A 27,165-nucleotide genomic window follows, 5' to 3' on the forward strand; every position below is an offset into this window, starting at 1 on the left:
CTCTCTCTCTCTCTCTCTCTCTCTCTCTCTCTCTCTCTCTCTCTCTCTCTCTCTCCTATTTTGGAATCTGAAAGAAGATAAACAGAACATTCATATTTACAAGTAACAGCTGAGATGTCTTTCAAGTCCTCTATGAATATCTATGTCACTCTACAAGCTCCTCAAATCTTTGGAATATAAATGATATACATACACACGTTTTTATATCTTTGTGTAGAAGTTGTAAAGTATATAAATTTCTTATTGGGTCCCAAAAGTATATCATTCAAGAATCTTTAATCTGTTGACAAGAATAATGGCATACTATAGCAATTGTATGACGTGTCTAATATGACAAGCACTTGAGTTAGATGACAGAATTAGCAGAAATTAGTAGTTCTGCCTCTGTTGTCAATAACCTTAATCTACTTAGGTGAGAAAGCATAAACAAAATGGTTGAATTTTAATATGGAAGGCATTTCAAATTGAAGTAGTAAACACCATATGTAGCCCAGGATGACCTTAAACTAGTGATCCTCCTGCCTGCATCTCTTTATGTGGTGTTGGGGATCCAACCCAGGGCACAAACATATGCCAGTCAGACATTCTACCTGCTGAGGATATCCCAGCCAGAAAGTGTTTTAGTAGATGAGTTCTTCTCATGTGTAAGGATGTAGAAACAGCAAGAATCCATCTCTCATGAAAATTTCACAGTGGAGATGATCTTTGAGGGATGGAAGGTAGACAGGCATCCAGGCATGTTCAAAGGCAACCATAAGTTCACAATTTTAGTTAATTTCATTGCCATATTTATATGCCTGCTCAAACTTTTCTGGTGTATATAAATGCATCTTCACATTTCTTGAGTATAAAGGGTGAGAAGGAATACATGCTAGTACAAAAAATTAGCAGTGAATAATGCCCTGAAGGAGACAGGATTTGGCACCATAAGTAAATGGAGTCACTTAGAAAACTTTAGTACTTCATCAAAGTTTGTGTCTGGGGACCTTGCATTGCAGCCAGGAGAAGGGATGCAGAGGTCACATAAGAGGGCCAAAGGCCCTACTCATCTTTTCATTTTTACCTGCTAGAGTATCACTGTCTCAGTGAACTGCTGCATAAATCAGTCCCATGGCTCAGTCACCAACATGCCACAGACTCCCCACAATGAGAGATGAAAGTAATAAAACCATGAAACACCAGATATCTAGATGTAATGAAATAAGAAGATATTTGAGAACTCTTTTCAATATAGAACCAATTATTTGGTAATGAGTTTAAAAGCAACTATGTTTTTAATAGGAGTACATTTTTCATGGGAAATCAGTCTACCTTAGTTATAAATGCAATGTTTAGACCAAGGCTATAATAATCTATGAAATGAACCACTAATGAAGAAAATCGTATACTGGCATATTTTCTAGAGCCTGGAAGCTCTGCTAGTGGGAAGACTAGTGTAGGAAATTCACAAAATAAGATCCTGACTGGGCTACCCAGTGAGTTGTACAAACTGGATAACTAAGTGAGACATTGGATCACAAAAAAAGAATAAAAATAAAAAGTGTGACAATATAACAGTGAAATGATTGCCTTGCATAAAAGAGGTCTTGGGTTCAATCTCCCATATCAAAAATTTAGAAAACAGAAAGAAGAAACAAAAAGATAAATATACATGTGGATATCAAAATATTAAGAACTTAAGAAGGCATTGAAATAATCAGTTGGGAAACTGAATTAATTTCTCTTACCAGACAGCAGTAACTTTAAGAACTGGTGGTGAGCTTCGTGTGCATTTTTGAGGGGATAAAGACAGAGAGACTCAGGATACAAACAGCTATTATTAAGCTTGGCATGTGACATGAAAAGTATCATGTAATCTCGGGATATCGAGGTATTGCTGTGTGTCATTGCTCACACCTTTAATTCCCCAAACAGGTAGCAGGGACAAGTGGATCTCTGAGTTGGAGGCAAGCCTGGTCTATATAACCTGGTTATAGATTAGACAGACATATATTTAAAGAATAGTAACTTGAAAAGGACATCTGATACTTTGAACTTCATTATAGTGAATTTTGCCTAAATAAATAAGATAAGCAGTATTATAAAAATTAATGATACCATTCCTGGGACACCAACTTATGCATAAAGAGAGGTGGGATATATATTACCAATATAGACTAAATGTAATGACCTAAGTTTAAGTTTAAAGTTACTTCAGTGTTCCAGATACGTATGCTATATTCACCAATATTTATTTTAAAATTAATATATGAAAAATTTATCGTTAACTAGGGAAAAGAAACATAGAGCCACAGAACAACTGATTGGAAGATTGGTTTCTATCAATGAAACCTGTTACCCTACATAGACATATAAAAATGAAAAGTTTTCCTCTAAGCATACTTCTTCCACTAAAATAAAAGCAACATACATATTACATTGAGAAAGTATTTCTAATTATATTTGTATAAGAACGTTTTTCTCATAACAGCTTAAAATATTGTTGCCCAGAGCATAGGGGAGCTTCAATTACCAATTGAAAATGAGATGCTCATACAAATACAAAATAAATAACCCATGTTATTTTGATATGCAGCTCTTCCTCCACTGATATTTTCCTACATTACTTAAGACTGTAGCTATTGCTGTTCATTAAGCACTCAGCATGCAATGCATTCCATGATCCACATCAATCTCACATGATCTCTCATGGTAACTGATTAAACACTCAGTAAATGACAGCATGGTGCAACATATAGCTGGCTCTAAAATGGAGGCCCCTTTGAAGTAAAACATCTGTATTTTTAGTCACTATGTAAATGCTAAGTATAGTTTAAAAGGCATCTCTCTATAAAAGGAAGTCTTATTCTCACTCCAACTTATGATCATAAGAAGCAAGCACATCCCCCTCCCCCCATTGTCCTTGTGCCTGCCAATGACTGAGGCATCTTGAAGTCCAATAGCAAGAGTTCCATAGCAGAGGAAAAGATGAGAAGTGAGGCATCTTGGGACTTTTTATTTGAATTTCTACAGTGATTAATGAAGCAAATACTTTTTTTATATGCTTACCAGACATTTTTTATATTTGTTTTGGGAAAATTTGTATATGTTTTCTGGCCCACATTGTACTTGATAATTGTTTGCATTCTCCTAAGTTATGTTTCTTCTTTCCTTTTTTATTGTTTCACTTTTTGTTTTCTCAGTGTGTTGGTTGGTTGAAACAGGGTCTCACCAAGTAGCATGGATGAACCCTATACTCACAATCCTCCTATCTCAGCTTCTCAAATTCTACAACAGGAGACATATGTCACCAAGCCTGGCTTTATGCTTTATTTTTTTGTATTTTTACAGATTTTTCATTAATAAATTTCCTGGCAGATATACCCAAATCCAATGTATAATGCAAATTGTGGTTATTTTTCTCATTTCATAGATTATTTTTTAATTTTGTTATTTTTTTCTATACTGTGCAAAAGCCTTCAGGTTTGATTGTTGCCTGTTGATTTGTGCTACCTAATATCATAAAATGTTAATGCCAAGTCAAGTAGCTCTTCTCTTGATTCTATGTTTGGTTCTTTGGTTCCTTTATTGGTAGCTTTGTTGGTTGGTGATTTGGTTAGTTTTATTTTAGCTTTGTGTTTTCAGGACCTATATTTAGGTCTTAAAATTTACTTTCAGTTGACTTGTTTGGGGGACTGTATATTAATGTCCAGTCTCTTTAAATCTATATATTAATTTTCCCAAACTCCTTTATTAGCATACATTATAACTTTTAAGTGAACTCATTGAAATTAATGGATTATTCTATGCTTTGATTTATTTGTAGATTCTCTCTCTCTGTAGCATACTACGAACAGTTTTCTACCTTTAATTTTCCACTTGGCAAATGGAGGATATCTTTCTGTTTTATGTGCCCAGCAATCTATCTATTAAGTATAATGTATCCAAAGAAAACTTTAGCCTTCTGCACAGATTTATGTCCTCTTGTGTTTATTACACTCTTCACACAAAGCGAGAAACAGAAATAACAGAAATATCCATCAGAGAGTGATTGAATAAAGAAAATCAAATATAGGCACACACACACACACACACACATTTAAAAGGAGAAACTTCCAATTCCAACAATTCAAATTAATTTGCAAGACACTATACTAAAAGTCAAGCATAAAAAGAAAATAATTGTGTGATTTCAGCGTTATAAAGTATCTAAAAAGAGAGTCAATGTATATACAAATTAGTAGAAGAGTAATTACCAAGTCTAGGGAGAGTGAAAGATTTCAAGGTTGCAAATCAGGAGTATATACTGTAGCTGTGCATAATGTATAAATTGAAAGAATTACTTTACATTTGTGCTACAATTAATTCTGCATTGTATTTAGAAAATGGGCTAAGAAACTATACTTTCAGAACTCCTAATACATATGGAGCTCATTATGGAAGGTAATAAACAGGATACTTTGTTAGACTATGGTAAATTATCCGATGATATAGGCAGAAGACAGACAGACAGACAGACAGACAGATAGATAGATAAATAGAGATGATATAGAGATAGAGATATAGAGATAGAGATATCAAAACTTTCTATTGTACCACACAAATAATGAATAAATTTTAAAAGCTAAAAAGATTTTTAAAGCCTTAAAGTTAAAGGATTTTAGCGTTTAGGGTTCAGCAGCTAAAAGTACTTGCTGCTCCTGCAGAGGACCAGGGTGTTGTTCCCCGTACCCCCATTCAGAAGCTAGCTCATAACCACCTGTAACATTGCAGAGGTATCTGATGCCATGCTGGCACATTTATGCATGTGCATATACTAACACACAGACACATACACACAAGTTAAAATTTAAAAATAAATCTAAAACAATGTTTAAGTAAAATGATTTAAATAAAGACTGATTAATTAAAGAAAGCAAAGCATGAAAGGTAGCTGGAAGAGTTGACCTGGGTTTTAAAGAGAAAACTGAGTATATGCCGTCTCCTTAAGTCACACCCAAGAACCAAGACCTGAAGGCCAGCTTTCTACTCCACACAACAAGCTCCCTAAGATGCCCTTTATTCCTTAAGTTTTCTTTTTGCAGGAGAGGAAAGAAATAAAGCCAGAGTTCTCATTTTATAATCATATCACACACAAAAAGATTGAGACAGCAATTTACACAGCCTGTGTTTTTCCTGTGTGCAAAACTGCTTATGTGGCTATTTCTACAGAGTAGAGACAGCCTCAAATGACATGATAACCACTGGGTAATTTTAACCTTGGCTCCAATTTGGAGACAAAAATGCGTGAGAAGTAAGTTAAACCTCCAACTTCCATTCCAGCCAGTTGCCTTAGCTCTGAGTTTTATAATAATGATAATAACAATAATATAATTTTGTTCCTGGAATAAATGAGACCGTAAGCAGAGAGAAAGTGAAATGATGCTCTTGCAGTTCTTCTGCCACCAGCTTCTCTGCTGGTGAGCTTACAGCAAGGAATAACCTGAAACTTGTTCTGGATGTCAAGAGAGAATGAAAGAAACTTATTTCTATGACCTGTGCCCTAAAAGGAAGGGACAGCAAGCATCCCTCCATCCACTTCCATGCAGGGGCTGCACAGCAATCCTTATGCAGTTACCTGAGCTGCAACCACTGTGGATTCAAGTCTGTGATGTACAGAGCATTTAAAGTCCAGAGAGAGACTAAACAAGGCTATTACCCAGAGCATGAGTATCCTGGTTGTCATACCCTGTCATACTAGACTAAACTAACAACACCGCCATATCATCTGTACCTATCTTGTTCTGATCAGACAAAAATGAAGTATTACTTATATTATTAATATCAATATGCACAAATGAATTTGTTTAACAATAGCAACATAGAAGGTTTATCAGTAAACATTTATAGACACAAAAGTTCCACTAGATAAAAGTCCATACTGAGAATAGGAAGAACGTGGGATATTTTTCTTCTTTCTTACTTCTTGTTCTAATGATTGTAAGTAATAAAATGACCATGGACAATTTTAACTAAAGTGGGAATTAAAAAATACTAAATAACTCACAAGTCTTCTCCAGGGAAGAGCATATCAATTGGTCATCTTGGGAAACATATATATAAGGAATGTTATACAGCCTGAACCATAAATTTGAAAAAGAACAATTAAGGGCATATGGAGTATTTAGAGAAGGAAAAGGAAAGGAGGAAATTATGTAAGCACATTATAATCTCAAAAAATAAATGTTTTTTAAATTACATACCAAAATGTTTATTGTAATATTTTAATAATAATGCTTAAATAAAATATATTCAGAATTCAAATAATGGCATCCAAAGATGATTAACATAAAAAGAATGGATTTTGTAAATATCAATCTAACATATCACCTTGCAATATATATTTTACTGTGGAGTTTATATATGTTATTCTGGATTTATTCCATAAACATTCACAAAAACTAGTTTCACCATGTGTATATAATTTAGGCAACCTAAAGTGTACATTGGAAAAAAAATTTTATTGTAACATTTATATATTTTCAAATTTTCTTCATAATTTCTTCTGTATATTTATGACCTTAATATGCACAAGAAATACTTACATATCCCCTTGAAACATATTCCCCAAGCCTACAACCACAAACCTAGCTGTAATATTAAGGACAGGATAAACATTCATTAATTCATATTCCTTTGGGGGAAATAAACATCTGACAACTGCAGATCAGAAATGTTAATTTTTCATGCCCTAAGCTTAAACCCATTATATAGAAAGAAAAATGATTTTGCAGTTATCCATTTGTATCTGCAATCTCTGCCCCATAATTACACAATGCTGACTGATAAAGTAGGAGGAATATTTAGATATTAGTCCTTATCACTAACATGACCTGAGAAATATTATGTCCAGACCAAAGTTTTCCAATAGGTTACCATGTTAAAATTTTGAACAGAACATTTTCTTAAAGAAAACCTAAAATCAAAACTGATTGACAATTAAATGTTTAAAAGCCTCTTTACAGAGTCAGTTATGTATTGGATACTAAGTTTACAATAACCCAGCAGATCAATGGTAGGTTAAAAGTCAGAATATCAGAGGTTCTATGTACCAGATATACTAATCTAGTAAATAATTAATATCACACATACATTTAAGCATTAAACACACATAAAGGAGCTAGACACATGGTTCGAGGGTTAGGAACCTCTTGTTCTTGCAAATGATCTTGGTTCAGTTGCTAGCACCCACATGATGGTTCAAAATTATCCATAACTCCAGTCTAAGGAGACCACAGTTTCTGATGCCCTCTTCTGGCCTCCATGGGCACCAAGTACACACACACACCATGCACATGCATGTGTGCAAGCAAAACTGCCCATATAAAATAAAATGAATAAATCTAATTTAAAAAGCATACATGAACATAAAATGAGCCATAATATGAACTAGACCAAATTTGTACTTCTTTCTAGATATCCCTTTCTCTATGTAGAATTCATTTTGTGATAATTGGTGAAGCCCTAAGTAAAATAAATGTTATTTCTTACAGAGAAATGCCTATTTTATAAATCTTCCCTAATTAGATAATAACTTAACCAAGCTTGAATAACACTACAGTTAAACAGAAGGAGCTTTGGAATGAGACAAAAGCCTCCACTGGAGAAGCAAGGATGAACAAGCAATGTTCATTTTTATTTCAGTTGTTTTATCCATATCCAAATAAACTGAATTTATGACAATATATTGAAAAATAGTACTCCATTTTGTGGGCCACAAAAGCCATTGATCCTCCTCATTGTGGATAGGCACTATCAATCCCTGGACCACCATCATGAAATAAACTCAAAGGAAGAAAATGTCCCTATTTTGCATTTTTTCCCCTGCATCAGTGCCTGAGTGAAACATCTACCATTGACTACTCTAAGGCTGCATTGAAGGCTAAGACTTCCTGCTTCTTTGGCTTCAGACTCACAGTTGACACTAGTGTAGCATGGTTTCTAGAATTCAGACAGCAACAACTTCTCAGACACTAGGACTATTAGAGCAGCTCTACCACAAAAAAAAATCCACAAATGCACATTTTCAATGTGTCTGACCCCAACACCAACTACTTAAGTACAAGAAGTACGTTCAAAGGAAATGTGAGTCCAGAAATGCAGGAATGAAAAGGACTGAGTTAAAGAGGCACATAAGTAAAGATGCAACACTTTCATATCATAAACTCAAACACTTGGTCACTGGTTAGGAAATCTGCATTAAACATCTGTGGTCCAGATGAATGTGGTAATCTTGTTAAAACAACAAAACTGAATAAGTTTACTATGGGCAATAAGATTTGAGAAGTAAAGTAAGCACTATTTCCTCTCCCACATCCTCCTCCTCCTTATACCACAAGAATTGGGAGAGGAACTACATTACACACATTAAATATGGTGGCTTGAATATGCTAGGCCCAGGGAGGAGCACTATTAGGAGACGTGGCCTTGTTGGAGTAGTTGTAACTTTGTTGTAAGTAGGCAATGAAAGCCTCCTTCTAGCTCTGTGGGAATCAGTCTTCTCCTAGCAGCCTTTAGATGAAAATGTAGAACTCTCAGTTCCTCCTGTACCATGCCTGCCTGAATGCTGCCATGCTCCTGTCAGGATAATGGACTGAACCTCTGAACCTGTAAGGCAGCCCCAATTACTTTTGTCCTTTATAGGACTTGCCTTGGTCATGTTGTCTCTTCACAGCAATGGAAACCCTAACTAAGACAGTGAGTAACTGTTAAGAGCTCTACACTTGACTACGCACATTTAACTCTTTCTGTTGTTTTGGATGATGAGGAAGCAAGTTTCTAACTCCAGGCTTTGATCATTACCTTCCCAAGTCCGGACTGCACTCTATTAGAAAGGAATGTGTCTTCTTAGAGACTCACTATATTTGGGACCACACGAGATCATATCTCTCCCTTCAAAAATAATAGAAATTGCACTCTTCCTCCAAGAATCAATGCATCTTCTTGCTTCTATCCACTTGGTAAACTTACTTTCTTTTGTTATATCCTCTGTAATATAGAACACTAGATCTCTGATGAGGTAATGGCCTCCATTGTAAAGTTATTCAAATGAATTCCAAGCATGCAGTCAGATGATGAAAGGAGAAATGATGACAATTTATTCTACTTGTTCTAGAGTAAACACTGGTAAACTAATTACATGGCATACCTTCACACAGTATCTGCAAATGGAGGAAGAGTCTCTGATTACTGGTTTTGTCTTTATTTCTATTTGATAAATTATGTGTAATTACAGTGCAATTGGGTAACACCTTTAGCATTAAAGAAAAATAAGCCATGTAATAAGGTATAATTTTTGATAACAGCAAAACTCTCATGATTGTAAATAAAAAAAACTGCATGATTACTCTGGAATTCATTAGGACAGTTTGGTTTATGTGGTTTTTTAAAGACCAATTTGCATATAGAGAACTATATTCAAAGTATCAATTCTGAAATCCCTAATGAAAACAAAACTAAGTTAATTCATCTTTCACATGAGTATATTTAGTAATTAATTTAAAAAATATACTCATACAATGTAGCCTTGGGAGTTTCAAAATTATTTACCCAGTTTTTCTTAGTAATTGAAGCAACAACTCATTAAATCAACTTCATAACTAGTTAATCACAACTAACTAAACAATCAATTTGAAATATTCTGCATCGTTACATTCAAGCAAGAATTTCCTATCTCTACTCATTCCACACAAATGTTAATGAGCCTTCACGAATTTCATATCCAAGGATGAAAAACTTGGGATTATCTGTAGCAAAGCTGGTTTATTTCATGATATTTTAATATTGAATTTTATAAAATTAAAGAATAGTATTCAAACTATAAAAAACAATGTCAGTAACTAATATTCACACTCATTAATGCATTCTGTTGTACAAAATATCAGCAAAGAGCAAATGAGGCTGTGAAAGGTAACAATGATAACCTCAATTGAGGGACTACCAGGTTGGAGCTAAGAGGAGAGAGAAGAGCAGGGGCATCTCAGGGTCTTTCACCCAATTGTTTTCTATGTGCTTCTCCTATTACTTTCTCTTAACTCTTGGTAAGTGAAGACATTTGCTGCATGTCAAGATAACACTTCAGGACAAGTGACAAAATTTCCATATCATATCATATCATAGAATGCACATTCAGAGATTATTTACTTTAATGATACTGTATCTGCACATTTCGCCTTGTATCACATCTCTAAAACCTCATCTGTGACAACTTCCAGGCCAATGAGATAGCTATGTTTGCTCCCAAGCCTGACCACCTGAAACCATCAAAATACAAGTTGTCTTCTGGTGTTCACATTAGCATATATACAACACACACACACACATACACACACACACACACACAAAGAAACAAATAAATATAAAAATTCAATAATTTTTTTCTTAGAACCCATTGATCTATGCTGATCAGCATCTTTATCAAAAATGGCGTCTAAAAACTGCTTGCCACTGCCACTTGCAGTATTTGCCAGTATAAGTCAAGGGTTGTGCCATGATTCAGTTACCCACTTGAACCCTGTGCTGGTCTCTGAAGACCTATCAGTGTTGATATCAAATCATATAAAACCTATTTTCCATTCTTCCTTTTTGGTTAAACATGTCTGTATTAGTTTATCCAAATATGCCTATTGACAGATTCTAGAAATTATCATCTACAAAAACTTTTCAGCTTTGAGCATTAAATTCAGACACCGTCCTCTCAAGAATGGTGGTACATGCTTGTAATCCAAGCTATCTGGAGGCAGGGGAAGGAGGATCAAAAAGTATGATGTTAGTTTGAGCTACAGAGTGAAACCCAGTCTCAAAAAATTAAGGATATTTGAAGTAGGATGAGCAAGGACCTGAGTTTGATCTCCAGCAATAAATAATAATGTTAAAAAAAATATTCAGGCATAATCAACCTGACCTCTGTCTCACTTCTGACCCACTTCTACTATGTTTATTTTCTTACCTGCTTAGGACTATCAATTCACCAGGTTGCGTCCTTCCATTCTATCTTTTAAACATCCTCCATTTGCCAACGCTGATAGAAAAGATGATAGGGCAGTGTCATGGTGCATAGTTGAACAAGACAGCAAAAGAAGCATCTCCAACTACTTAAAGGATTACACAAGTAAGATAAAAGAGTCAGAAGAATAAACACAAGGCTACATTGCTAAGTCAGTATATAATCAGTACAGTGACATGTTACATAGGAAGAGCCACATCATATTGACAATATGACATCAAAGTTATGTCACAGTTAACAAAAAAAAAAAATAGGCTTTGTGGACTATCCCTGGAAAACAGCTTCTTTGTGCTCTCAAAACAAAAACAAAAAAACCCAAAAAACAAAAACAAAAATAAAAACAAACAAACAAACAAACAAAAAACACTCCGCAGAAGATTTCACCTTAGTGATCCTGGTCTCTTCTTAATCATCACTAATTTCTTAGCTTCAGCTAACCAGCATCAATTGTCCCAGTAGTCCCTTCGATTCTTGGCTCTAAAGCCAGAACCACATGGCCAAAGCTGCCAAGTTTTGCTTCTTGCTGGAGGTAGAACGTGACACACACACACCTTTTATCATTACATTATCACAAGCTTTCTGTCCACAAACTACTTCAGAGCCTAAGCTTACCTGTCCTGGAACTTGCTCAGTAGATTGACCTTGAACTCAGAGATCTGCATGACTTTGTCTCTAGAGATTAAAGGCATGAACTACTATACCTGGACCTAAGCTTTTTATGGCCACTATTCCTCAAGATCAGGGTCAAAAGCCTCTGTACTACTTTTCTGAACTGTGGTTCATTCCCGATTAAAAGCTCAAATGAAAACAATAACCAGGTAATACCACCTAACATGTCATAACTATTCCTTGTTCAACTGCAAACACAAACAATAAGCTTAGCTGGTTGGAATCTTGCCCTGAGATCACCACTCCCTTAATTTATTGATAAACTCAACAAAAAGAGATATCCTGTTTCACTTCTTGGTGATCCTTTATTACTTGAACCAAACATTTTAAACTTTTCCTTTCTAAGCTTGCTATGAATGATCAAAACACTCTTCATGAGAGTACTTGAATATTGAAAATTAAGAGGCTTGATAAATGCTAAGAATTCAGTACCACAGAAATGATTTATTTTCCCTGTAGTCCACAATTAGTGATACAAAGCCTATTTTTATTGTTAACTGTGACATAACTTTGATATCATATTGTCAATATGATGTGGCTCTTCCTAAGTAACATGTCACTGTACTGATTATATACTGACTTAGCAATGTGGCCTTGGAATGCTGAGCAAAATATGGATGTACTGGTTGTAAATGTTTATATATGTACAGTACCTTTATATATATATATATATATATATATATATATATATACACACATATATATGTATATATATATGCATATATATATATTTGAGATTAGAGAAAGATCTGTAAATCGCTCATTATTTTTATATAGATATTAAAAAAGAAAAAAATTGTGCAAACAAAATTTTCCACTATTTTCCTCCATGTCACCTCAATTTTCAATTTCATCATTTTTTTAGATGCATGTATAGGATATCTTAAATGCTCCATTGAATAAATGATTGGTGAAATAAGGTAATTAATGCTCAACCCACTCAAAGGAAGTTATAAGACAAGAAATACTCCAACTGCTAATGGAGGTCTCATTTTTTTATTGGATACTTTATTTATTTACATGTTAGATGTTTTCCCTTTTCCCCATTCCCCTCTCCCAAGAAAACACTTATCCCATCCTCCTTTCTCCTGCTTCTATGAGGGTATGCTCCACCTACCCGCCCACCCCTGCCTCCCTACCCTCGAATTTCCTCAAACTAGAGCATCCAGCCATCACTGGACCAAGGCCCTCCTCTCCCACTGATGCCCAACAAGACCATCCTCCACTACATATACAGCTGGAGCCATGGGTCCCTCCATGTGTGTTCACAAGTTGGCAGTTTAGACCCTGGTATCTCTTGTTGGTTGGTATTGTCACTCTCTCCATGAGGCAGCAAGACCCTTCATCTCCTTCAGTCTTATCTCTAATGCCTCAGTTGGGGACCCTGTGATCAGTTCAATGGTTAGCTGGAAGCATCTACCTCTCTATATGTCACGCACTGGCAAAGCTTCCCAGGAGACATATATATCAGGCTCCTGTAAGCATGCACTTCCTGGCATCCATAACAATGTCTGCATTTGGTAACTGCACATGGGATGGATCCCCAGGTGGGGCAGTCTCCAGATGGCCCCTCATTCAGTCTCTGCTCCATACTTTGTCTTCACATTTGCTCCCTCCAGTATTTTCTTATTCCTTCTAAGAAGTACCAAAGAAACCACACTTTTGTCTTCCTTCTTCATGAGCTTCATGTGGTCTGTGAGTTGTATCTTGGGTATTCCCAGCTTTTGGGTTAATAATATCCACTTATTAGTGAGTGCATACCATGTGTGTTCTTTTGTGATTGGGTTACCTCACTCAGGATGATATTTTCTAGTTCCATCCATTTGCCTAAGAATTTCTTAAAGTCATTGTTTTTAATAGCTGAGTAGTACTCCATTGTGTAAATGTACCATACTTTCTGTATCCATTCCTCTGTTGAAGGACATTTGGGTTCTTTCCAGCTTCTGGCTATTATAAGTAAGGCTGCTATAAACATAATGGAGCATGTGTCCTTGTTATATATTGAAGCATCTTTTGGGTATATGCCCAGGAGTGGTATAGCTGGATCCTCAGGTAACACTATGTCCAAGTTACTGAGTAACTGCCAGACTTACTTCCAAAGTGTTTGTACCAGCTTGCAATCCCACCAACAACAGAGGAGTTTTCCTCTTTCTTAACATCCTCATCAGCATCTGCTATCATTCTGACTGGTGTAAGTTGGAATCTCAGGGTTGTTTTGTTTTGAATTTACCTATGACTAAAGATGTTGAGCATTTCTTTAGTTGCTTTTGGACCATTCAAGTTTTCTCAGTTGAAAATTCTTTGTTTAGCTCTGTATACCATTTTTTTTTTTTATTAAGGCTATTTGATTGTCTGGAGCTTCTTGAGTTCTTTGTATATTTTGGATATTAGCCCTCTATCAGATGTAGTATTAGTAAAGATCTTTTCCCAATCTGTTGGTTGATGCTTTGTCCTATTGAAGATATCCTTTTCTTTACATAAGCTTGGTAATTTTATGAAGTCCCATTTGTCATTCTTGATCTTAGAGCATAAGCCATTGGTGTTCTGTTCAGGAACATTTCCCATGTGCCCAGGTATTTGAGGATCTTCCCCACTCTGTCTTCTATTAGTTTCAGTGTATCTGGTTTTATGTGCACGTTCTTGATCGACATGGACTTGAGCTTTAAACAGAAAGATAAGAATGGATTAATTTGCATTACTCTACATGCTGACCTCCAGTTGATCCAGCAACATTTGTTGAAAATACTATATTTTTTCTACTGGATGGTTTTAGCTACTTTGCCAAAGATCAGGTGATCATATGTATGTGGGTTCATTTCTGGGTCTTCAATTTTATTCCATTGATCTTCCTACCTGCCTCTCTACCAATACCATGCAGTTTTTAATCACTATTGCTCTGTAGTACAGCTTGAGGTCAGGAATGGTGATTCCCCCAGAAATTATTTTATTGTTGAGAACAGTTTTTGCTATCCTGAGGTTTTTGTTATTCCAAATGAATTTAAAAATTGCTCTTTCTAATTCTATGTAGAATTGAGTTGAAATTTTGATAGGGATTGCATTGAATCTGTAGATTGTTTTTGGCAAGACGGCCACTTTTACTATATTAATCCTGCCAATCCATGAGCATAGGAGATCTTTCCATTTTCTGAGATCTTCTATTTCTGTCTTCAGAGCCTTGAAGTTCTTGTCATACAGATCTTTCACTTGCTTGGTTAGGTTCATGACAAGGTATTTTATATTATTTGTGACTATTGTGAAGGATGTCATTTCCCTAATTTCTTTCTCAGCCTCTTTATCCTTTGAGTACAGGAAGGCTATTCATTGGTTTCAACTAAATTTATATCTAGTCACTTCAATAGTTTATCAGGTTTAGAAGTTCTCAGGTGGAAGTTTTGGGGTCATTTAGGTATACTATCATATCTTCAAATAGTGATATTTTGACTTCTTTCTTTCCAATTTGTATCCTTTTGTTGTCTAATTGCTCTGGCTAGGACTTTGAGTACAATATTGAATAGGTAGAGAGAGAGTGGGCAGCTTTGACTAATCCTTAATTTTAGTGGGATTGTTTCAAGTTTATCTCCATTTAGTTTGATGTTGGCTACTGGCTTGATGTATATTGCTTTTACTATGTTTAGGCATGGGTCTTGAATTCCTGATCTTTCCATGACTTTTACCATGAAGGAGTGTTGAATTTTCTCAAATGCTTTCTCAGCATCTAGTGAAATGATCCTGTAGGGTGGTTTTTTTTCTAAGTTTGTTTATAGTGGATTATGTTGATGGATTTCTATATGTTAAATCATCCCTACACTCCTGGGAAAAAGCCTACTTGATCATGATGGATGATTGTTTTGATATGTTCTTGGATTTGGTTTGCAAGAATTTTATTGAGTATTTTTGCATTGATATTCATAAGGGGGCTTGGTCTGTTCTTTGTTGAGTCTTTGTTTTAGGTATGAGCGTAATTGTGGCTTCATAGAACAAATTGGGCAATGTTCCTTCTATTTCTATTTTGTGGAATAGTTTGAAGAGAATTTGTATTAGATCTTCTTGGAAGATCTGATAGAATACTGCACTGAAACAGTCTGGTCCTGGGCTTTTTTTTGGTAGGGAGATTTTAATGGCTGTTGTTATTATTTTAGGGGTTATAGGGCAGTTTAAATGGTTTATCTGACCCTGATTTATCTTTGGTTCCTGGTATCTGTCTAGAAAATTGTCCATTTCATCCAGATTTTCCAGTTTTGTTGAGTATAGGTTTTTATAGTAGGATCTGAGGATTTTTTAATTTCCTCTGTTTCCGTTGTTTTATCTCTGTTTTCAGTTGTGATTTTAATAATTTGGATACTGTCTCTGTACCCTTTGGTTAGTCTGGTTAAGGGTTTATCTATCTTGTTGATTTTCTCAAAGAACCAGCTCCTGGTTTTGTTCATTCTTTGTATAGTTCTTTTTGTTTCTACTGGGTTGCTTTCAGCCTTGAGTTCATTATTTCCTGCCATCTACTCCTCTTGGGTGTATTTGCTTCGTTTTGATCTAGAGCTTTGAGGTGTGTTGTCAAGCTGCTTGTGTTTACTCTCTCCCATTTTTTTTGTAGGCACTCAGATCTATGAGTTTTCCTCTTAGGACTGCTTTCTTTATGTCCCATAAGTTTTGGTATTATGTGACTTCATTTTCATTAAATTCTAAAAATTCTTTAATTTCTTTGTTTATTTCTTCCTTGACCATGTTATCATTGAGTAGAACATTCCTCAGTTTCCACATGTATGTGGGCTTTCCATTGGTTTTGTTACTATTGAAGACCAGCCTTAGTCTATGGTGATCTGATAGGATGCTTGGGATTGTTTCAATCTTCTTGTATCTGTTGAAGCCTGTTTTGGAGAAGGTACCATGAGGTGCTGAGAAGAAGGTATATTCTTTTGTTTTAGGATGAAATGTTCTATAGATATCTGTTAAATACATTTGGTTCATAACTAATGTTAGTTTCACTGTGTATCTGTTTATTTTCTGTTTCCATGATCTGTCCATTGCTGAGAATGGGGTGTTGAAGTCTCACACTATTATTGTGTGAGGTGCAATGTGTGCTTTGAGCTTTAGTAAAGTTTCTTTTATGAATGTGGGTGCCCTTGCTTTTGGAGCATAGATATTCAGAATTGAAATTTCATCTTGGTAGATTTTTCCTTTGATGAATATGAAGTATCCTTCCTTATCTTTTTTGATAACTTTTGATTAAAAGTCAATTTTATTCTATATTAGAATGACTACTTCAGCCTGGTTCTTGAGAAAATTAGCTTGGGGAATTGTTTTACAAGCCTTTTACTCTCAGGTAGTGCTTGTCCTTGTAACTGAGGTGCATTTCTTGTATGCAGCAAAGTGCTGGGTCCTGTTTACATATTCCAGTCCATTAGTCTATGTCTTTTTACTGGGGAATTGAGTCAATTCATGTTAACAGATATTAAGGAAAAGTGTTTGCTGCTTCCTGTTATTTTTTTTTTATTAGAGTTAGAATTATGTTTGTGTGTCTATCTTATTTTGGGTTTGTTGGAAGATTACTTTGTTGCTTTTTCTAGGTTGTAGTTTCCCTCCTTGTGTTGGAATTTTCCATCCATTATCCTTTGTCGGGCTGAATTAATGGAAAGATATAGTGTCAATTTGGTTTTGTCATGGAATATCTTGGATTCTCCATCTATAGTGATTGACAGTTTTGCTGGGTATAGTAACCTGGGCTGGCATTTGTGTTCTCTTAGGGTCTGTATGACATCTGTCCAGGATCTTCTAACTTTTATAATCTCTGGTGAGAAGTCTGGTGTAATTCTGATAGGTCTGCCTTTATATGTTACTTGACATTTTTCCCTTACTGCTTTTAATATTCTATCTTTGTTTTGTGCATTTGGTGTTTAGATTATTATGTGACAGGAGAAATTTTTTTCTGGTCTAGTCGATTTGGAGTTCTATAGGCTTCTTGTATGTTCATGGGCATTTCTTTCTTTAGATTAGGGAAGTTTTCTTGTATAATTTTGTTGAAGATGTTTACTGGCCCTTTGAGTCGGGAATCTTTGCTCTCTTCTATACCTATTATCCTTAGGTTTTGTCTTCTCATTTTGTCCTGGATTTCATGTATGTTTTGGGTTAGGACCTTTTTGCATTTTGCATTTTCTTTGACAGTTATGTCATTGTTTTCCATGTTTTCTTTTGCATCTGAGATTCTCTCTTCTATCTCTTGTATCCTGTTGGTGATGCTTGCAGCTATGACTCCTGATCTCCTTCCTAGGTTTTTTATCTCCAGGGTAGTATCCCTTTGTGATTTCTTTATTGTTTCTACTTCCATTTTTAGATCATATATATATATATATACATATATATATATACATATATATATATGTATATATATATATATATCCTGTATGTTTGTGTGTGTGATGTGTGTGTGTGTGTGCTTGTGTGTGTTCATGCATGTGTGTGTTTGTGAGTGTGTTGGTTTAGTTTTTGAGACATGGTCTTTCTGTGTAGCCTCAGCTTTCCTGGACCTCACTCTGTAGTCCAGACTGGCCTCAAAATCAAAGATCTTCCTGTTTTTGACTTTTAAGTGCTTGGACTAAAGGTGTATACCATGACCACCTGTCTCAGGTTTTTGAAATTCTATTTAAATATTTTCTATTAAAAACTAAGATAATGAAAAGCATCTTTTAATGACACTTGTCACTTTCTCATTTGTGAGTAAAAATCAGCCCTCTCAAGTTTGCCTTTAAAAACATGTTTTAAAACTTATGCCCAAGTGACAGTTTTTTTTCCCTACCCTTCTATTGAGTGGCTTGGATTATCTCTTCTAGGATTCATCTATATTTGTATAACCTTTGCCCCAACCAACATTCTCACCTACTCCCTGTATGTCGGAGTTGGAGAAGTGACTGAAGGAGCTGAGGGGTTTGCAGCTCCATGAGGGGAGCAACAGTATCAACTGGCCAGACACACTGGAGCTCACAGGGACTGGATCACAAAACAAAGAGAACACATGGAGGGACCCATGGCTCTGGCCACATATGTGGCAGAGGATGGCCTTGTTGGATGTCATTAAAATGTCATCTGTCACTTTAATTTACTCTTTCCTTATCACTTAACTATCAATTAGTACCATTCTGACATTAGAAGAAAGATGCTGCGAATAATGTAAGTCAAGACTTTTTCCTAAACACTTTATTTTCCAAAAGCATAATAACAAAAATGCAGGTATCATGTAATTTGTTCTTCTTTTCACACTGTAACCTTGGCCTAGAAACATACATCAGCTGTACCTGGTCTCTGTTGCCTAGCAACCATCTGACTACTGTATGCCTTAGATGACCTGGATATATACCTGATGGTTAACCCTTATACAACTGAGTTAATTAAATACTTAGAAGTTATTAAGTTTTCTCCATAAGGTAATATTGGAGTTGAATTTAATTTCATTGTTATATAATTTAAAGGGGTCAATTTTCTTATTAATGCAATTGAACAATTGGAAACAAATATGGTAATATTAAAATAGAATAATAGTTTGCATTTCCTTCTCTCATATCCTGGTTATTGCAGTTAGAACTTCTGCTTTCATCATCTAATTTATTTGCATACATGTTTTGCCACATTCTTAAGACCACAATAATCAGAAAAATAATGACAGTCGTTCACTTTTGTCAATGGCAGGTTTCAGCAGGGCTTAAAATAAAAATCAGAAAGATAAACAAATATTTTCCTCTGCTAAGCATTCAGTCAAATACCTTAAGCTCTAATGTAAATGTGGAGCTATAAAATTAAGGACTACATCCTGCTGGAGGTAGTTATATTTCCAGAAAACTTATTTACTGTATATATTATGTAAACATTCACAAATGAAGGATGAAAATTAACAGAAGAGAGAGACAAAAATGTCTTTACAAAATTTGATATAAATACATGTTTTTCTGCTTCTTGGACCTAAAATAATCTAACACTTTGCTGCACTACAGTGCCTGACATTATTTTCTAGTATCAGTTTCCACTCCTTAGTACCAGGCATTTAAGATTCTCTTAAAAGCTAATCATACAGTATTTCTTTTCTTCATCCCACTAGTCAAACTGCTAAGCAGCCTGACATGGGTTAAAGTGGTAGGGGTAGTATGTATGTGTGTGGGTTTATGTGGGTGCATAATGTACGCTAACTAAGAACACAGGAAGAGCAAAAATAACTAGAGTACTCATATTTTAATTGCTTCCATTTCTTTTTCATCATTTGAGAATTTAATTCATGTAAACGATGTGACTTTATCCTATCTATTTCCCCCTTCAGCTCCTCCTAAATTCCCATACCACTTCTCCCTAGGTTCATGTGCTCTCTCCCTGCCCCCACCAAACCCAATTAGTTCTGCCAGTATAAATGTGGGTAGAGAAGCATCCATAAAGTATTAGCAACCTGCCAGGGGCAGCATCCCTAAAGAAAACTAATTCTTCTTTCCCTAATAGCCATCGACTGCTAGTAGCCCCTTAGCTATGGGAAGGGATTTCAGGGATCTGTCCCATTCATGCTGGAATCTGTCCTAGCCTGACCTTACACAAATCTAACACATGCATCCACGATCTCGGTAACGTGACGTGTGCAATGGTCCTAGTGTGTGTGGGAAAATTGTTTTGGTTATCAACATTTTTTATTAAGAGTATCTACTATATTTAGATTTATTATAAATATCAACTTAATAGATCATACATAATAAGACAACATTTTACAATGATTCACAGCATTATAAAAATGGCCCTATTATTGACAGACACAAATTTAATTCTATAGAGTTTAAATATAACAAAATAGCATGTGATTGTTTCTGTGAATATTTGGAATATCAGTTTTAAATAGTAAAATCAATTTCTACCATTGCGATAATTTATATAATTATACAAATATTCCAGTTGATATTTTTAAAAATCAATCAAATGTTTTTGCAATTCTTTTAACAAAGTAAATTATATTACTTAGCAGCTAATGTGATAGTTAAGATGACCAAGTTCCAAGATTCTTACATTAATGAAAAAAGAAAGTAGAGAATCTAAAAGCAAAATCAAATTCTGTATCCTGTATTATTTTTATTGCAGAATAGAAGGGAATGCTGTCAACCACGAAGAAGAAAGAAAATGCAATAATTACAGTGAGGATAACAGTATTGCGAATAGGATAGTATGAGTGTGAATTCATGACTAGGAAGGAAGAAGAGCTTTAGACTACTGGTAGAAATACATCATCTGTATAGAAACAGATAAGCTCACTTTATATCTGGCAGCACATAGTGGCTGAGTTGCTGTGATGGTTCATATTATTGTCTATACTATATCTGGACTCAGCTTAGAGATATGACTCTGGGTGTGTCTCTGAGGGCATTTCAAGAGAGGAAGAAAGCTACATCCTGAAGGTGAGTAACAATGACCAATGTATGGTCTGGGGACCTACACTGAATAAAGAAGGAGCACCAAACACTGTGCTCTGGTTTCCCTCAGTGTGAAGAGACCTCCTCATCTTCTTCTCCATGATGAACTATGACCTCTCAACCATGAGCCAAAATAAACTCATCCGCCTTTATGTTTTGTTTTGTTGGGGTTTTTTTATTTTTTGTTTTGTTTTTCTTTGTCACTAAAACAAGAAAATAACTGATCTAGACACATAAGGCAGAGCTCAGCTCTGCACCCTCTCTGTTTCCATGTTGTTAGACATATCATGATGTCAGATGATTAAAAAAATAAAAGACAAACAGCTTTCCAAACATTAACCCTTCAACAATCTGTGGATCCTAACTATGCCAGGGAGGACCTCCTCTTAACTGTTCTGAGTTCCAGCTCTGCTCTGGTAGCCGAGTCGAGCTGTGAATAGAGAGGCTGGGAAGAAGCCCAGAGTAGCTAAATCATGTATTTTTAAACCACCTCCTGAAAAACTGCGAAAGCCCTGTAATTCTTCTGACCATACTCTCTTAAATGTGACATACTTTATATACAAATCAAAAGAAAAATTGGTTATCCTGTGGGATAAGAGAAAGAAATAAATTACCTTTTTAATAGACATAGGTGAATTTCAAGTGTTTTTAAAACTGTACAGTTTTATGCCCACTGGATTTTGATACCCAGAAACCAGTGTAGGATTTGAAAAGTCATAGTTATACAGCTTTGGGAAATTTGTCATTATATTTATTATATTATATTATATTTATTATATTATAGTATAGTATATATTATTATTATTATTATTATTGTTATTATTATAGATTTCTCTCCTCAGTTGAGGAAAGTTATACTTTATTAAGATGTTGTGCTGGTTAGTTTTCATCAACGTGACACTAACCAAAGTCTCCTGTGAAGAGGAAACCTGTGTTGAAAAATTGCCTCTGTCAGGTTGGCCTATGGGACATTTTTTTGATTAATGATTGATATGACAAGGCCAGCCCACTATGAGGAATACCAGCCCTAGGCAAATGGAGGGTGGGGGAGTTTCTAGGTTGTATAGGAAAGTGAGCTAAGCAACCAGTATGTATATATAAAACACAGCATATATATTCATGCAAACAAAAAATAAAGCATGTGACCAGGAATTAACGGACCATTTGCATACATTCTGATATTATGAAAGGATGAAATATAATAGATTGAATTTTACTTCTACTCTGTCATCAAATTGATATTTCAACTCATCTACACCTAATTAATACCAGTTGTAAAATCAGTTACCCTCATATATAAATAAGCATCATGTAACTCAAATAATGTTTATACCATATCAAGATTCACCTGTTTAGCAGTTCCTGAAACATACTTGTTTCCAGTGATTTTCTAAGAATCTTTAGACTGAGGAGGCAGTAACTAAAGACAAAGACATCCGGCACCAGCTTTCTAATCTAAGCCAGTTTTATTCAGAAGCATCTTTTCTTTCATATCCTACATTCTAATTTGAAACAGCTAAATTGAACATCCTTTTCCCTCATGGAGAGCAACAAAGAGAATTCTAACAAGGTAGCCACAGCTTTAATCAGCATAAAATATCCAAACCCTGAATTGAGCAGGTTTAGTCTATAAATCCCAGAGCAAAGTTAATGAAAGCAGAATGTTGAATATTGTTACATATATATTCAACAGTAATTGGCCAGGAGTAAATGTTGGCTTTACACAAGCAATCAAGCCAAAATAATTATATTGTTTAATGTTGGTAAGAATTCAAGCTAAAGGTTAATGGAACAGCTCGTGCATTCAATGAACACTTATTGAACACCTTCACAGCGCCAAAGCATAACTTCTAGGTTAGGAATTACAAGGGTAAGAAGGAACAAGACAAACACAAATTGGATGAAGAGTCTTATATGGGATAAGAGGTAGACACATACTCTGGGAGCATATCTGGGGATACAAAAATCTGAGATACTAAATGTAATAGGTTAAGTCTTAAATGTCCCCCAACAGATCTATGTGCTAAAGGCCAAAATAAACCATTCTTCTTTTTCGTTGAAAACTCCTAGAAGTTAGCAGAACCTAATGAAGATGGTGGCCATGCAGGATACTGTCAGTAGTGTCTAAGAGGCAAGGTTTGGTAAACTGTTTAAAACTCACACCACACCACCATGTACCTCAGATGTCAAAGGTAGAGCTAGTGTCTAATGTGTGTTCAGCTAGGTTTCCATCTAGCTTGGTCTAAGCCTTCCTTACTGTTCTCCTACTCCTCACATTTGGAAAGAGTTGTTCATGCCTATGCCTCTGTATCTTCAATTCATTTAAGTTGCATTTTTATTTTTCAGCAGTCTGTGGCTGAGTTTTCTTTAAAACTTAGAGAAGACTTTAGACTTTAGATTTTTAGAACTGCTGCAACAGTTGGCTTTGGAGACCCTTGAAAAGAGACTACATTTTTAACTGTGACATGGGCATAGGTGCTTGGAAATCAGAAACACGTGTGGTGTAGATTTTAAGTATACTCCAAAAGCCTGTGTGCTAAATATGTGATCACTAGCCTATGATAAATTGGAATGTGATAGAACCTTCATTGGAAAGGACCTTGTGGGAGAAAGCTTGTCCAGGCATGGCTGCTAAAGGGGATGTTGAAGTCCTGGATCCTTTCTCAGTTTGTCTGCTTCACCATCTCTATGAGGTGTGCACTCCCATCTTAACACTCTACCTTACCACTGTCCCAGAAACAACAAAGGCAAGTGGCTACAGACTCAAGTGCCTGAAACTGTCACCAAAATGACACTTTCCTCCTTTAAGGTGTTTCTCTTAAGGATTTTTGTTAAAGCAATGCAAAGCTAAATAGTACAATCTAAATCACACCAATGGCTTAGCAAATGGATACAGAACAAGAAATGGCATCGGTTAAGGAGGCAGGATTGCAAGCACACAGTGATTCCAAATAACAAAGTAAACAACTGTGAGGACTGTCTCCTTTTATTTATATTTGCATAGAGAAATGAATTTGAAACTATAATTTAAACGTCTTTAGCAGTGGACATTAAGCAGAATATAGGAATAGATTCAAGAGGGAGTATTAGTTAGGACACAGATAAAGTTTGTAGAACATTAATATCATAATGCTTAGATACAAAAATCTACCCACTGACCTAAAGGAGAACACTTCTGTAAGGTTTATCCATGTTAAGCTACTAAAGTGTGTAGAAGGGTCCAGGGTGGAACTCGCGTCTACTTTCCACTGTGGAAACACTATTGATGATCAGAAGAGTTTGTAATGGGCAGGAAATACTGTGTAACAACTGTTCATGGCATTGATGTGAGAAGGCATGAGTAATTAATTATGACAAATATTACTTAAAGCAGATGCTGAAGAATGATATAAAATAGCACTTATTTGAAAAGAAAGTACCAATGTGTCATTGTTGTATCACTTAAAGGCAGCACATCCGAATAGTTTATCTGATTCCCTTCCAAATACATTAGAAAACTACAGTGAGCCATTTGAGATTTCATTGTAACTTTATCTCAAGGTAAGATCTGAACTTTTCATTTCAGTGCACATCATAGCATTCACAAAATAAATTTTCAACTTGACGGTAATCACACAGTGGATTTCATGCCTCATATTACATTTAATTATTGTTAAATTGGCTGAACATTGGTGTGTGCTATTAATAGAATGGATCAGTCCAAAAGCCAGATAGTGAATTTAAAAATATCAATATCATAACAATTCATTGCAGACTGTACACAACTATTCAAAATCCCTCTTAAATTCTATCAGACTAAGAAAGAATAAATCTCAGTTCTTTCCATGCTACACAATGTTGATTTTTCCCCTTCAATCTCCTACAAAGTAACCTACAAAAGATAGTTCATCCACGAAAATACTTACAGCATATATATAAAGTGAGAAATAAATGTTTTCTATTTAAAACATGAACTTTTTAAAAAATAGAATGAGAAACTATGTAGAAATGTAAATGCAACAATTTTAATACTAATGGCATTAGACAGCAGACACACTGTCAAATTATTAATATTTGGAAGAAATTCTTGAATAATAACACAAAGTGATGCAGATGGAGTAATTGTCAGACATATAAATAAAGGAAATAACATTTTCTAACGGTCAACACTCCTCCAGCGTACTTCCATATATAACCAAATTTATTCTCAAAATCCTTATCCAGTGAAACTTGGTTTCTATAGTAGATCTCCTTATAAACACACACACACACACACACACACCCTTGTGTTTTTACTAAACTGAGTAGCTCTGTTATAGTTGGCATAGGCAAAAGATTGGCTCTGAGATAGCTCAAAGTCAACCCGACAAAGCTGTCAAGAGATAAAATTAAAAGGCAAAAGTTGAATTTTTAATTTACCTTTAAGATTTTATTATTTCTTAGATCTTTTTACTTGAATTATGTATATATCTCAATGTGAGTGTGTGCACATCAGTGCTGGTGCCCACAGAAGCCTGAGGCATTGAGGCTTGGATTCTATTCACTACCAGTCCATGTGCATAAGCCCATGTACATCTCTCTAGCCCTCCAGTGCTTGAATATTTATGATGTGACAATTATTTCATAAGTGATGTCTTAGTAGTAGAAGAAAAGAAACTGTGGCTAATACAGCTAATGGGCACCCAAATTAAGAAGTGATGAGGAATTCCCAATGCTAAATAATGAGGTGAAGGCACTTCCAACAGAGGAACAACTATTCTTGCGAATGAGCAAGAAATGAAAAACAGATTAAAAGCACCTTGACCACACTCACATAATTAGCCACATTTCTTTATGTTTGCTTACTTTCATTTTTTATTGAAAATAGAATTGTTGTCAAATAATACATCCTGATTATGGTTTTCGTTCCTCTGCTCTTCCTAGCTGTTCCCCATATTCCCTCAAATCCATATCCACTCCCTTTCTGTCTCCCATTGGACAACAAATAGGCTTCTATGGGTTAATAATAAAATGTAATAATGCAATAGAGAAAACAAAAACTAACATATCAAAATCGGACAAAACAAACAGACAAAAGCAAAGAAGCCCAAAAGAAAGTACAAGAAACAGAGGCCCACTCAATTGTGCTCTCAAGAATACCATGAGAACACTAAACTGGAATCCATAATATAGAGTACCTGGTACACACTCATGCAGCAGAATTCATCTGCTGGAGGCTCTGAATTAATACAATCTTTACTAAATGTTGCTTTAGACAGCTTTGTTTGTTTAGTGTCCTCTATCTGTCTCTTACGCTCTTCCTGTGTCATCTACCGCAGGGTACCCCCAAGAAGCATTTAATGGACACATCCTATTTTGGACTAGCAACATTCTAAATGAGCAAAAATGTCATTACAAGGAAGCACTATATACTTCAATGAAGTTGTCCACAGATTCTTGATGATCTGGGTTTAGTTTAAAATGTAAGGTAAAAAATGCAGAATGCTTTCCTAAAGTAGACTTAATGCAAACTGTTGGTAACTTGGTAATAGATATAACTTTATTTGTTAGTGGTGGATTGGGTCTTGTCTTATTTGGGAAGTGAACATATAACTGTAACTCCAAGGCTCTGAGATTATGTAGATCAGGTCAGAAGGTCATGAGACAACTTCTGTTCTGGGAAAGAAGAAAAACCTCAACCTTGAAGTTAACTGTGTTTTCTAAAGATACTTCCAGAGAAGCCATCACTATTTCAGTTAATGTCATTAGGTTCTAAGAATATTCATGGCTACAAAAGTAAAGGCTAAAAACATGGAAGTATCATCTGGAAAGCTGTCAGTACCAGAGCTGGAAAAAGAGTCCTCGTTACTGACACATACAAAGTCTGGGGACTTGGCAGGGTGAGTTATGTCATTGAAAGGATAACGAGAAAAAACATAGATGTTCTAATAACTTGTTCCTTTACCCCAAAGGGATGGAAAATAAATTATAACACTAAACTGTGTGTTTGACAGATCAATCTCTGAGGTAAGAAATTGTGCTTGACTTTTATCTTCCGTAATCCAGAACAAAGTAATAATGAAAAACTCAAAA

The sequence above is a fragment of the Grammomys surdaster genome, unplaced genomic scaffold, assembly GCF_004785775.1.
Source record: "Grammomys surdaster isolate TR1022 unplaced genomic scaffold, NIH_TR_1.0 63, whole genome shotgun sequence".
Taxonomy (NCBI): Eukaryota; Metazoa; Chordata; class Mammalia; order Rodentia; family Muridae; genus Grammomys; species Grammomys surdaster.